Raw genomic sequence first — 12,906 nt, forward strand, 5'->3', positions numbered from 1 at the left:
TCTCTCAGCCCCACCCACCTCACAGGGTGTCTGTTGTGGGGAGGGGAAGGGAAAGGAGTTTGTAAGCCGCTCTGAGACTCCAAGTGAAGGGCGGGGTATAAATCCAATCTCTTCTTCTTCTTCTAAGCCATGGCGGTAATGGGCCCTACTGGGAGAGGCCTAATGCCGAGGCAAGTGCCCCCCACCCCCCGTTGGCAGGAAATGAGGCCTGCTGTCGGGCTAGGTGGGCAGATTGTTTAGGGAAGACAAGTCCCAACAGTGGAAGAAATCTTGGTGTATTTTGCAGAAAGGAAGCTCAAAGTGGAAACAGACGAAGATCTGATTCTGGACTGTGCAATGAGGTGGCACCGGTACAACTACGGGGCGATGAAATACACCTTTTATCGAGTAAGTAGCACCCCCTAAGTAGCAACATTCTGCTACCAATGGGATGGCTTGAGGTCACGGCTTTGGCCCTGAGACTCAGGTTTGGGGTTCATTAGCAGGACTGCTGACTGAAATCTAAGGGTCTGCTTGTGATTACTGCCACACATGTAGATTGAAGATGGGCGGCAGTAATCTGAGACAAACAGCCACTTTTTATATTTGGTACATAGTTAATTTCCATGATGTTTTGGTGAGCAGAGTTACCAACCTCCAAGTGGGACCTGGGGATCTCCTAGAATTATAACTGGCCTCCATATCATGGCAATCAGCTCCTCTGGAGAAGTGGTCACCTTTGGCAGGCAGACTCTGTGGTATACCATAGAGTCTAGGAGAAGCCCTTCCTTGGGTACTGCCCCCCAACTCCAGGAATCTCCCAAGCCAGAGTTGGCATTTGGCAACCTTATTTGGGGTGAGTTGTGATCTCTTCAAGCCATGGTGTGACCGCACACATTTATGGATACTACATGGTACAATTCCTAGTGTGTCAAGGTAGCACTGTTAGTATTGCTATTCTACGTGATCTCTCAGGCCGTGTCCACTGAGCCAGTTTGCTGTAGTGGTTAAGAGCCTGGACTCTAACCTGGGAGAACCGGATTTGATTCCCCCCTCCTCCACATGCATCCAGCTGGTGTGACCTTGGGTCAGTCATAAGTTCTGTCAGAGCTGTTCTCTCAAGGGCAGTTCTTGAAAGAGCTCTCTCAGCCCCACCTACCTCCCGGGGTGTCTGTTGTGGGGAGGGGAAGGGAAGAGATTGTAAACTGCTCTGAGACTCCTTCGGGTAGTGAAGGTATAAATCCAATCTCCTCATCTTCTTCTGGGATGCAGGGGACTGCTTTGTTTGTTTCATGTGCGTTTATATCCTGTTTTTTAAAAATTGGCTTGTGTTTATTTATTCTACTGGCTTTACTTGTTTGATTGGCTTTACTTAATTGATTGCATGGTTTGTTTTACCCACTTCTTTTATTATCTGGATTGGGTTTTGTTTCATTGTTTAGCTGCGGGCCCTCCGAGAGCTGGTCTGGAGAGGCAACCTGCACACTTCCGAAGTAGTTTTTTTAAAAAAATAAACCCAGCCTAACACACACCCCACTGGCCTTCTCCCAAGCTCCTGCCCCTCCCCAAGAGCCTTTGAAAAACTGTAAAGGCCGTCACAAAAGCGAAAGGGCTGGTTGTCCATTTTGGTCCTCAAGCATTGCTCTTCGTACTGGTAGCTCACAAAATGGGGTCCAGTGGACGGTCCAGGAGTACCAGTCGCTGATCCTAAGCAGTGGGGTCTGGGTAGGATCTGGATGGGAGACCATCTCATATCAAGGCAAGCCGATGCGTATCACCAACCTCTAAACCACCTGGCAAAATGCCCATTATTCTGACAAGGGAAGGGGGTGGAGTGACCTGGTCCATGCTATGCCCTGCCTATGGGGAAAGCGGCTTCAGCTTCTGTTCCAGTTACACCTTGTCCCTCTTTCCAGATCGTGAATGGCAAAGAGCAGGAGATGACCACCACTATGGATTCCTTCCTGGTGAAGAAAGAGGCAAATGCGAATGACACGGGGAGATACCGTTGCAAACTGTTCAATGCCGAAGGACACCCTAAAAGCTTGCTTGAATTCCAGGTGGAAGGTGGGTGAAAGGAACAGGGGAGGAGTGATCCGTCGATCCCTGTCATGTCTGGTTCTCTCTCCTTCCTCCATTTTATGCTCACAACGGCCTTGCGAGGCAGGACTGCCAGCTACCAGGTGGAGCCCTGAGATCCCTCAGAACTTCAGCTTAGCTCCGGACGAAAGATGAGATCCCTCAGAACTTCAGCTTAGCTCCAGATGGAAGGATGCAGTTCCTCTAGAGAAAATGGCTGCTTTGGTGGGTGGACTCCATTATACCCCAGGGAAGTCCTCCCCAAATTGCACCCTCCCGGGTTGCCCGCTCCACGTTGGGAGATTTGGGGGGGGTGGAGCCTAAGGAGGGCGGAGTTTGGGGAGGGGAGGGACTTCAATGGGGTATAATGCCGCAGAGTCCACCATCCCAAGTGGCCATTTTTCTCCCGCTGAACTGTCCACTGTCGCCCGGAGATCAGCCGTAATAGTGGGAGATCTCCAGCCAGTACCTGGAGGTTGGCAACTCTAGCACCCTCCATCGGCTCCTCTCCCAAATCCCCAGGGACTTCCCAACCCAGAGCTGGCCACCCTGGAGGCAGGTGAGGCAGGGAGAAAGCGACTGGCTCCGGGTCAATGAAGCAGCTACACGGCCGAGCAGGGATTTCAACCTGGGTCTCCCCCAAGTCCTGCTGCAGTGCCAGAACCACTGCACCCCACTGGCTTTGTTGGGTCACCTGGGCACGGCAGAAGCCTCGACAGTGACCCCCCCCCCCCAAAAGAGACTAAGAGCCTCCTCTTCTCCCAGTTTGCCCAAGCCGCCCGGATTGATTTGCCTGGGAAGAGTTTGTATCATGGGCCCCCGCACCCGTCACAACACAGCCTTTTTGCAACAGCGGCAGCATTTAGCTGTTTAATTGACTAACAAGTTCTTGAGGACTGAAATGCTACTCCTGATTGAGTGGGCAACATGTGCTTTTTTTTTTCTTTTCCCCAATCTGTTTCCAGTTTGGTCTAGTGGTTAGGAGCATGGACTCTAATCTGGGAGAACCAGGTTTGATTCCCCACTCCTCCTCAGGGGAAGGCCTTGGCCTCTTGGCCTTGTTGTCGGCTGTCCAGAGCAACCGGTTGGCCACTCTGTGAGACAGGAGGCTGGACTAGATGGACCATTGGTCTGATGCAGCAGGGCTCTTCTCATAGGGCTGTGAGGTGAGGCTGACAAGCCAGAGGGGGACTCTCCAGGAGCCTCCGGGAGAGAGGAAAGAAGAAGCACGACTGAATTTCAAAGGGAGTTCTGGCCATCATATTTAAAGGAACTGTGTTCCTTTTAAATGCCTTTCCATGAGGGCGCCTTCTTTTGGGGCTCATAGAATTGGACCCCCCAGTCCAATCTTTTTGAAACCTGGGGTGTGTTTTTTTGAGGAGAGACATCAGATGCTATGCTGAAAATTTGGTGCATCTACCTCAAAAAAACAGGCCCCCCCGTCCCAAATACCCACAGATCAATTCTTTATTATACACTATGGGGACCGTCTCCATGGAGTACCCAGCGGACATTCCCCCGCCCCCAGTTTTCTGATAATGCTGAAGCGGGAGGAGGGCCTCCAAACCAGGGGATCCCCTGCCCCCAACTGGGGATTGGCAACACTATCTTCTCATGTTCTTCTGCCTTTCATGAGGGAATGAACCTGGGATCTTCTGCATGAAGACCACGTGCTCTTCCCCTGCTAAGTTAAGACCCTCCTTCTCTGGTTGGCTCTAGGGCATGGAACATGGAGCTGCCTTGGTCTATCAGGGTCAGTATTGTCTACTCTGGTTGGCAGCAGCTCTAAAGGGTCTCAGTTGGAGGCCTTCCCCACCAACTGCTACCTGATCTTTTGAACTGGAGATGCTGGGGATTGAAACTCAAGACGTTCTGCATGCAAAGCTAATGCTGTACCATTGAGCCAAAGCAAACAGGAACAGCTGTGCATCAACCAGACAATGGTCTGTTTCCAGGGGTCATTTCCTGCGGGAGTGCACAGGAGTGGAGCTCCGGCAGTAAGGAGCCCAGGGGGCGGGCACTTGCAACAAGCCCCGCCCCCTGCTCCCAGCAGCCCTCAGTCAAGCCATGAGGAGCAAGAAGCAGCCAGGTAAGTTGCGGAGCCCCCCGCCCGCCTTCAGGTACAAGATCTCCCACCTCTGTGAGGGCAGATCTGCGCGTGTCCTCCCCCCCCCATAGCTAGCAATCCAAAACAGTCCAGTGGAGCCTGAGCAGTGGGTGTTGCCTTCTGACACACTTCTGCTGATGTCAGGGGGTGTGGCATATGCAAATAAGTTATGCTAATGAGCTCCTGCACCTCTTTTTCTACGAAATGACCCCTGCTTGTAGTTCTTAATTTCATCCACAGGTGACGTTCCTTCTTTTAAAAGCCCTCCATTCTGATAGGGGAGCCTCCTCAGAGAGGGTTTTGCTGGGACAATACAAAGCATGGATGCCTTTTTTAAATTTCAGAAGTGTTCATATGCTATGTTGTTCAGATATAGTCCATCGATTGATGAAAACTCATACAGTCAATTTAAAAAGCCTTATTTGGGCTTTCACACACTGAATAATGCACTTTTGATCCACTTTCAAGCCACTTTAGCAATCATTGGCCATTGGATTTTGGCATTTCACACAGCAGAGGGCTTTTCTGCATTTTCATTTTACTTGCTGGTAAGTTCCTGCTTCTTCTAGAGGTCGATTCGATACCACACGGGTATATTTCCAGCATATCTCCCTGCAGATTTAAACCATGGGTTTTTATGGTGGGAATAAACTGGTGTGATATTGAATCAACCACTAGAGGAAGCACAAAACGTGCAGGGGGGGAACCCTGGAGGAACAGGAACTCACCAGCAAGTAAAACGAGAATGCGGAAAAGCCCAAAACCCAGTTGCAAAGTGGACTGAAAGTGGATCAAAAGTGCATTATTCAGCATGTGTGAAAGCACCTCACGTGTCAGCCCTATTCTTTACAAGCCTTCCAAGTGACATGTAGACTGGAAGTTACATGGCCACAACACAGGAAAACAGAAGAACTCTGGATGGGCCGTGCCCGACCAATGTTCCCTCTAAGCTGTGGAGTCCTGTGCGCAAAAATTCTACCTTGTGAGCTCCTGGCATTAAAGTTCTGAGCTGCCAGTTTGGCTACTGCCTACATTAGTTTGCTCTGGAGCCATCTTTCCTGAGCTGAGTCAAAAATCTGTGAGCCGGAGGCTAAAAAAGGGTGAGCTAGCTCACACTAACTCAGCTTAGAGGGAACGCTGCGCCCGACTCACAGGCCGCTGTGTGGTCATCCCTGCCCCTCACCTCCATCTCTAGAACCGAGTCCTCATTGCTGTTTCCTCTCCTCCACCGGTGTCCTCTCTCTTTCTAATCGCCCTTTCTCTTTCTCCCTTAGTGGTGCTGCCTGTTGGGAGGACCACCTGGTTCCCGCGACCGCGTCCCACTCTGGAAGACCCTATTACTATGGGGATCTCTTCCAGGGCTCCGCTTCCCGAACCAGACTGGACAGTCTGGATAGTGATTGGGACCACAGGAGGGCTGCTCTTCATCATTGTGGCTGCTTTGTGAGTGGTGCAGGGTTGGGGGTGCCCGCCCTTAGCGTCACTTGTCCTGGCTGTGTCTGGGAGCACGTCACACCCTTAGGAACATAAGCAGAGGTTGCTCGGTCAGACCAGTGGCCCATCTAGTCCAGAATCCTGTTTCACGTGGTGGCCAGCTGGTTGTCCTGGAGGCTCAAAGATGTTCCTTGTTGCTGCCTCCTAGCATTCAGAGGTTTGCTCCTTCCATATATGGAGGTTCTCTCTACTTAGCATAACGGGGAGCCCTTCCTCCTGTCCTAACAGACCTTCCTCCTAAGTATGAGCTTACATTTGAAAGTAACATGAGGTCCTGAGAGTAGGCTCAATTTATGCTGCCACTGGGCTCTCCAGCCGCTCTGTCCTCTTTTGCCCTCCCTTCCATTGCCTGGAGGCGAAAGGGACTAGAGCAAAATTTAGTTGCTTGGCTTTTGCTGCAGAGCAGTGTTCCCTCTAAGCTGAGTTAGTGTGAGCTAGCTCACAGTCTTTTAGTCTCTGGCTCATATATTTTTGTTTTAGCTCAGGAAGGAGGGCTCCAGAGCAAACTTAATTCATGCAGTGGCCGAATCACCTGCTCACAACTTTAATGCCAATAGCTCACAAAGTAGAATTCTTGCTCACAGGACTCCATAGCTTAGAGGGAACATTGCTGCAGAGGGATGCCTTTCCCCTTATATCTCCACAATGAAAGAGGCTAGAGACTTTCTAAAAAATACAAACAAGAACTCAGAGAACCCGATACACAGACTTACCATATTATAATGCTGTAACAATATGTCAATTGCCATAAAAAAAAAGACTAAGATGCCCCCTGGGTGGCATGGGTTAGAATGGCCACCATGCGTGGGAGGGGTTGGGGCAGGGGAAATTTGGGGTATGCAGCCACGTAGAAGCTTCATTGCTGCATAAGCAGCTACTGCAGCAGCAGGGAAACCAGACAAGCCTGTCCCTGAGTGGAAGACACCGAAGACAAAGGGCGAGGGTGTCCGGCTTTCTTCTCACTTGCAGGGCTAGTGATGGACAGGGGGTGGGGTTTAATTGACAAACCACATGGTGGGGGGGGAGCATGAAACCCTCTGTGCCCTCCTCCATATAAGCTCCAGTAGAAATCAGGGTCCTGTGTGGCTGCTTTAAAAAAGGGCTGGGAACTCCTCTCAGACCCCCCTGGCGTCTTGCCCGCTTTGGTCCCTCAAGAGGTACCCTAAAGCACTTCCCAGAATCCTCTGCAACATCCAGGGCTTCCTTGGCAGGTGTCGAGGCCAAAAGGGTTCCCTGAAGGTCACAAGTTGGAAAAGTGCCCCTGCAGACTCTGCTTCATGACCCCTTTATCTTCCAGCTTATGGTATTATCGGCATCAGAATGAAAAGGAGGAATCGGAGGAATCGGGTGATGATGATGATGATGAAGAGGAGGAGGATGAAGATGAAAGTGGGTCGTCAGAATAGGTGGGAGAAATGAAGCTTCCGCCCTCCTCTCTTCTCTTGTTCCTCCTGTCAAGAATCCTGCCCCAGACCCTCCTCATATTTTACACTCTTGTCTAACCTTTACCTTTTTTAAAAGCAATAAAAATATAGTGGATGTTCTTTATTATATTAAAGGCGCTTGAGTTCTGTGGGAGAGATGCAGTCGATTACCGCAGGAGTCAGCAGTCAGAGCTCTCGGTGTCTTTACTGGGTAGGGCTAGAGAAGGTAAAATGGAGAGCGGGGGTACCTTGACGGGGCAAATGGGTGGCGGCGTAAAGTGTGGTCAAGTCGTAGCTGACTTATGGCAATGCAGTAGAGTTTCCAAGGCACGAGACGAACAGAGGTGGGTTGCCACTGCCTGCCTCTGCGTAGAGTTCCTGGTATTCCCTAGAGGTCTCCCATCCAAATACTGACCAGGGCTGACCCTGCTTAGCTTACGAGATCTGATGAGACTGGACTAGCCTGGGCCATCCAGGTCAGGACTGGGGCAGATGACACGATAAACAAATGAGTAGGATACCAGGCCTCACAGCTGCCCTTTCTGAAGACAAACAGCTTCAGGAGGGACCATAGTTTGAGCAGAGAAGAAGAAAAGAGATTGGATTTATACCCCACCCTTTCCCCAAATGTTCCCCCACGGGCACTACGGTCGGGGACACAACACCTCCTGACGATGCCAGGCCCCAAGGAGGCCAGGCTGGCTGCTACCAGGGCCATAGCTTTTTCGGTGGTGGCTCCTGCCTGGTGGAACGAGCTCCCGGAGGAGATCCGGGCCCTGCGGGACCTTGTGCAGTTCCACAGGGCCTGCAAGACGGAGCTCTTCCGCCAGGCTTTCAAGTAGGTGCCGCCACCACTAATCAGTATTGTCTGGCCCTGGGAAGAGAGAACGACAGTGCCGCGTGGAACTGAGAGCATTGAGTAGATGTACCATCTTGTGACGCCATCTTTGTGGAAAATCAGACTGGAACAGCTAGAGCACTTATTTTGATGTAATGATTTTATATGGTTTTAATATGTTTTATCTGTTGGCTTATGCCTATTTGTGAGCCGCTCTGAGCTCGCGCTGCGGGGAGGGAGGGCTATAAATTGAATTTATAAATACAACAGGCACCCTGCGAGGTAGGTGGGGCTGAGAGAGCTCTTTTGACAACTGCTCTTGAGAGAACAGCTCTGAAAAACTTGTGACTGACCCACGATCACACCAGCAGCTGTATGTGGAGGAGTGGGGAATCAAACCCGGTTCTCCCAGATTAGAGTCCACGCTCCTAACCACTACACCAAACTTGCAGCAAATCAGACTTTTCTGCTCTAACATTTTTTTGCTCCAAAACTCTCCCCCTTTCTTTCGCACACACACACATATAGCTTTCCAGATGCAGAAAAATGCCAATAGGAATACAGTAGGGAAAAACTGCAACCTAAAGGGTTACACACTCCCCTCCTCCCCTGCCACTTCTCAGTACAAAACAGCCCCCCACGCAGATGTATTTTCTTCAGAAACAGCAGCTGTTGGGGCTGTATTATGTGCATATGTGTAATGTGCTTATGCATTCCCTGGAACTGGGGAACAAGTCAGGGTGGGCTGCATTGTGGAAAGCCAAGACCCTGAGGCTCTTTGTAAAGGGAAGGATCTAAAGCCAGTTTGGTGTAGTGGCTAAGTGTGCGGACTCTAATCTGGGAGAACCGGGTTTAATTCCCCACTCCTCCACTTGCACCTGGCTGGATGACCTTGGGCAAGCCGTAGTTCTGATAAGGAGCTGTTCTTGAAAAAGAGCAGTTTCTGTCAAGAGCTCTCTCAGCCCCACCTACCTCACAGGGTGTCAGTTGTGGGGAGGGGAAGGGAAAGGAGTTTGTACGCCGCTCTGAGACACCTTTGGGTAGTGAAGGGCGGGGTATAAATCCAATCTCTTCTTCTAAAGGGCAAAGAGTGCAGGGCATCAACAGTGTTGGGCCCCAGAAAGGAGCCGAATGGCAGGATTGAGATCAATGCTCCCTCTAAGCCGTGGAGTCTTGCGAGTGAAAATTCGACTTTGTGAGCTGCTGGCATTGAAGTTGTGAGGGAGCAATTTGGCTACTGCATAAATTGGTTTGCGCCGGAGCCATCCTTCCTGAGCCAAGACAAAAATGTGTGAGTCGGGAGGCTAAAAAAACTGTGAGCTGGCTCACTCCAACTCAGCTTAGGGGGAGCACTGACTGAGACTGGAGGTGGATGGAGAGCTCCAGACGAGTGCAGGCCAGAGCTCAGGCAAGATGACCATCCATGTGGCGGCTGGATCCAGGGTGCAGGCAGGCAGACAACACCGTGCAGAAGTCGGGGATAAGGCAAGTAAGGGGAGGGACAGTGGGAACCGGTTGAGAGGGAGCCCCGTGGCTGTGACCTGGCCTGACCTGGAAGCTTTTATAGCTGAGACCAGGTGAAGAAGAACCCGTAGAGGGGCACAATACGATCCCTTCATCCTACTCTATGGCCTCAGTTGGCTCACCACAGAAGCAGAAGAGCAAGAAGCTCTTTGCTGAGAGCCAGGTCTAAGTCCGGCATAGATGTCTCAGGAGTTACTGAACATCCTCTCCCCACAAGCTCTGCGACGGGCCTCTGACCCACGTGAACCACCTTCACGAACAGCAACAAAAACAACCACCACCAGCAGCACCCGTATTTGAGGCAGCGAGAAACGGTGTTTATTCAGAGAGTGGCCAGGAGATGTGAAGATGATGGTACGGAGTGGTGGGTGCACCTGACTATCGGCATACTGTGGGGACGGGGCGCATGACCACCCCCTTGGCGCAATGCCTCCCTGCTGAGTCTTTCCAGGGCAGCTCCTTGAATGCAAAAGACCAAACTGAACTGGAGTCAGGAGGCTCCTTTGAGGACTCACTTTTGCTGACCATCATCGTCTCAGCGGGGAGCCTGGGGGGAGGGGGGGAGAGTCGGCACCTGGCAGCCCTCAAGCCCCAGCAGCAGGTGCTGGAAAGCTGTGCTCACAACCTGCCCAATTGGCTACTCCAGAACTTCAGCACTTTGCTTTTGGACTGCCTGCGCTACCAGGTCAGAGGAGATCAGCGTGGTGGCAGCGTGGACAGCGCAGAAGGGAAGTATTTCACTGCTGGGTGTGTGTGTGTGGGGGAGAGACCTCTTGCTTGGCTGTGCATGGACAGACACTAACAAAGGGGCCACGCGTGCTCCAAACGTGTTCTGAATGCTCTTTTTAAGGTGCACAAGACGGTAGGGCATCAACACATCCAGTGCTGGCACATGCTGCAGCCACCACCCGGCTCATCTGCTGCACGTCCGCTCTTTTTAAGGTGCACAAGACGGTAGCGCATCAACACATCCGGTGCTGGCACATGCTGCAGCCACCGCCCGGCTCATCTCCTTCTGCACGTTCCTCCTCCTGCTGGGCAGTGAGGCCCTGCCAAGACCAGGCTGCTGCCACCATCTCACGCTCATGGGTGGGATGCTCTTATTCCCAGCGGGAGCAGGAGGGGCAAGCGAGCAGGCACAAAAGACGGTGAGTGCCCCGCAGCCGACGGCTGCCTCCTCCTGTCCGCCCGCCTGTCTTCTACCAACCTGTGCATCCAAGTGCCTGAGCGGGGAACGGCACAACCTCCTGCCGTCTCAGACACTCAGCGGCCTGGTTCTCCAACGGGGGTGTGCCTGTATGTCTGCGACAGAGTTTCCGGCCAGGGGCTGTAGGATCTACCAGCACTCAATTAGCTGACGTGCTGCAATGGTGCATACAAAAATCTCAAAGCACGTTCCTAGCACCGTGAGCCCTTCTTGGACGTATTCTGGATACGGTGTGATGAAGGTGGGTAGCCGTTGTTAGTCTGTCTCTGCAGCAGTAGGAAGAGCAAGAGTCCAGCCTCTTAAAGACTAACAAAGTTTGTGGCAGGGCAGGAGCCTTCGCGAGTCACGGCTCACTTCTTCAGATAACCTGACACAGATTTTGTTAGTCGTTCAGGTGCTACTGGACTCTTGGCTCTTTTCTACTGTATACAGTTTGGACATACATACATAAAGAAACCCCCCCAGGAATGCGCCCCCCTTGCCCCTGTAGATGGGAGTACAGCTGTCTTTGCTCTTCAAGTGACATACAGACGGCTCCCCCCCACACCTCCAAAGGTGAACAGCTCACCAGAAGCATGAAGGAAGGAGCCAAAACAAAGCTAACCCCCATCCCCCCCTTTTTAAAAATGCTCTTTGATTGCTTCAGGTCTGATTTTTCTCTTCAAAAGAATTGTTTTCAGTTTGAAAAACTGCTCTGGAGAAGTGGGAGGGTGCTTCCTGATGACAGAGACCCTCCCCCCCAGTCAGCCAACTGGCCCTCTGTGAGTGGTCCTCAAGAGAAAACTGTACGTGGGACAGAAATGGGGCGAATGTCATTTCCAAAGCTGAGCGGCTTCTGTGTGTGTGTATGTCCAAACTGCCCATTAATTTGGGAGCACAGGGACTGAGACAACCTATGAGCCTCTCTCTACTACAAGCCTTCTGTGGCTTGTATAGGTCCCTTGGACTCACTCAGCTTCCCCAAAGGACCCTCAGCACTGCAGCCTGGGAGAGAGACGGGCATTCTTGACTAGAGGTTCCCATCCCCTCGAACGACACTTCTCGGGGGGTGGGGTGAGAGAATGACTGGGATTAGACCTTTGTTAGAGACGCCCCCCAAACCACCTGTGACTCTGCTGGTCTGAACCTCCCAGCAACCTTTGGCTGCTTGGGCAGGGCCCACCACTCCCGTCTCCCTGTGAATGTGCCACCCTCCCAGTTCAGCTCCCTTAGGAAGCTGTCCCACCCCCAGTCCAAAGACTGGCTTGCAGCCACACGTCGATGCATTTGGCGGGTCCAAACATTCCCTCCATTGTCACACCAGGTAAAAATAAGAAGAAAAAAATATTAAGAGTTAAAGTGGCACGAGCCTTCAAAGGTGGCGCCTCTCTTTGGGTTTGCGTCTCTCTTTGGCCAGCGATGCAAGATGGTACAGTTCCAAATGCCGCAGGTGTTTCTCTGCGCACAACGTAACACGAGGCTGCCACGGAAGGCGCAGTCCGTTCAGGGTGGCCCCCGGGAAACTGTAGCGTCTCCTCTGTCCCCTCAGGGCTTTGAGATGGTACAATCCAAATGGGTTTTAGGGCTAGCGCTTCCCTTCTTTGGTCTGGCTTGATTAAAAAGTGTGCCCCAAGCAAGGTAGGAATCTCCACCTTTTGTTTTGAGTTGCAGCGCCATCAAGGGGGACAGCCCAGATGTTTGCCTAGCGGGTGTAGTCTTCGTGGTTCCCCCAGACCAAGATGGCCCACTGAAAATGCTGTTATCTTGGACCACCATGTTTCCCCAGTTGGTTAATGAGTTCTCCAATTCAACATGGTGCAGACATCAAAGGCGCAAGGTGGAAAAGTAGAATCAGCACAACCCGCACGTCAACGCTTTACTCCACGATAGCATCTAAAGCTGTTAAGAATTCAGGAGTCAACTCCTGATTCCGCCCGAGATAGCTTCCAGAACTGGTGTTGCTACATACTTTTGGTTTAACTGCTTCATATCGATGTCAAGAGTTGCCATCACGGGAAACACACTTTCCCCTATGAGGGCTCGTCGAAGACGATGCTGTCCTGAATCATGATTTTACCCATCCGATGCAGCTGGCTAATCCATGTCCTCCCGAATGTTAGCTTAACCTATCTCAGGATAGCCACATCGCTGAAAGCCACAAAGGTTTCTGGGATTGCCCGGCCATTCAAGAGGAGGCATGGCATCGACCCGACCCAAAGGCCAGTGACTGAATTCTTCTCAGGGAGCATCTGGATTTGGCATCCATGGAAACAAG

This window comes from Gekko japonicus, unplaced genomic scaffold, assembly GCF_001447785.1.
Source record: "Gekko japonicus isolate JY-2015 unplaced genomic scaffold, Gekko_japonicus_V1.1 scaffold243, whole genome shotgun sequence".
NCBI classification, from domain to species: domain Eukaryota; kingdom Metazoa; phylum Chordata; class Lepidosauria; order Squamata; family Gekkonidae; genus Gekko; species Gekko japonicus.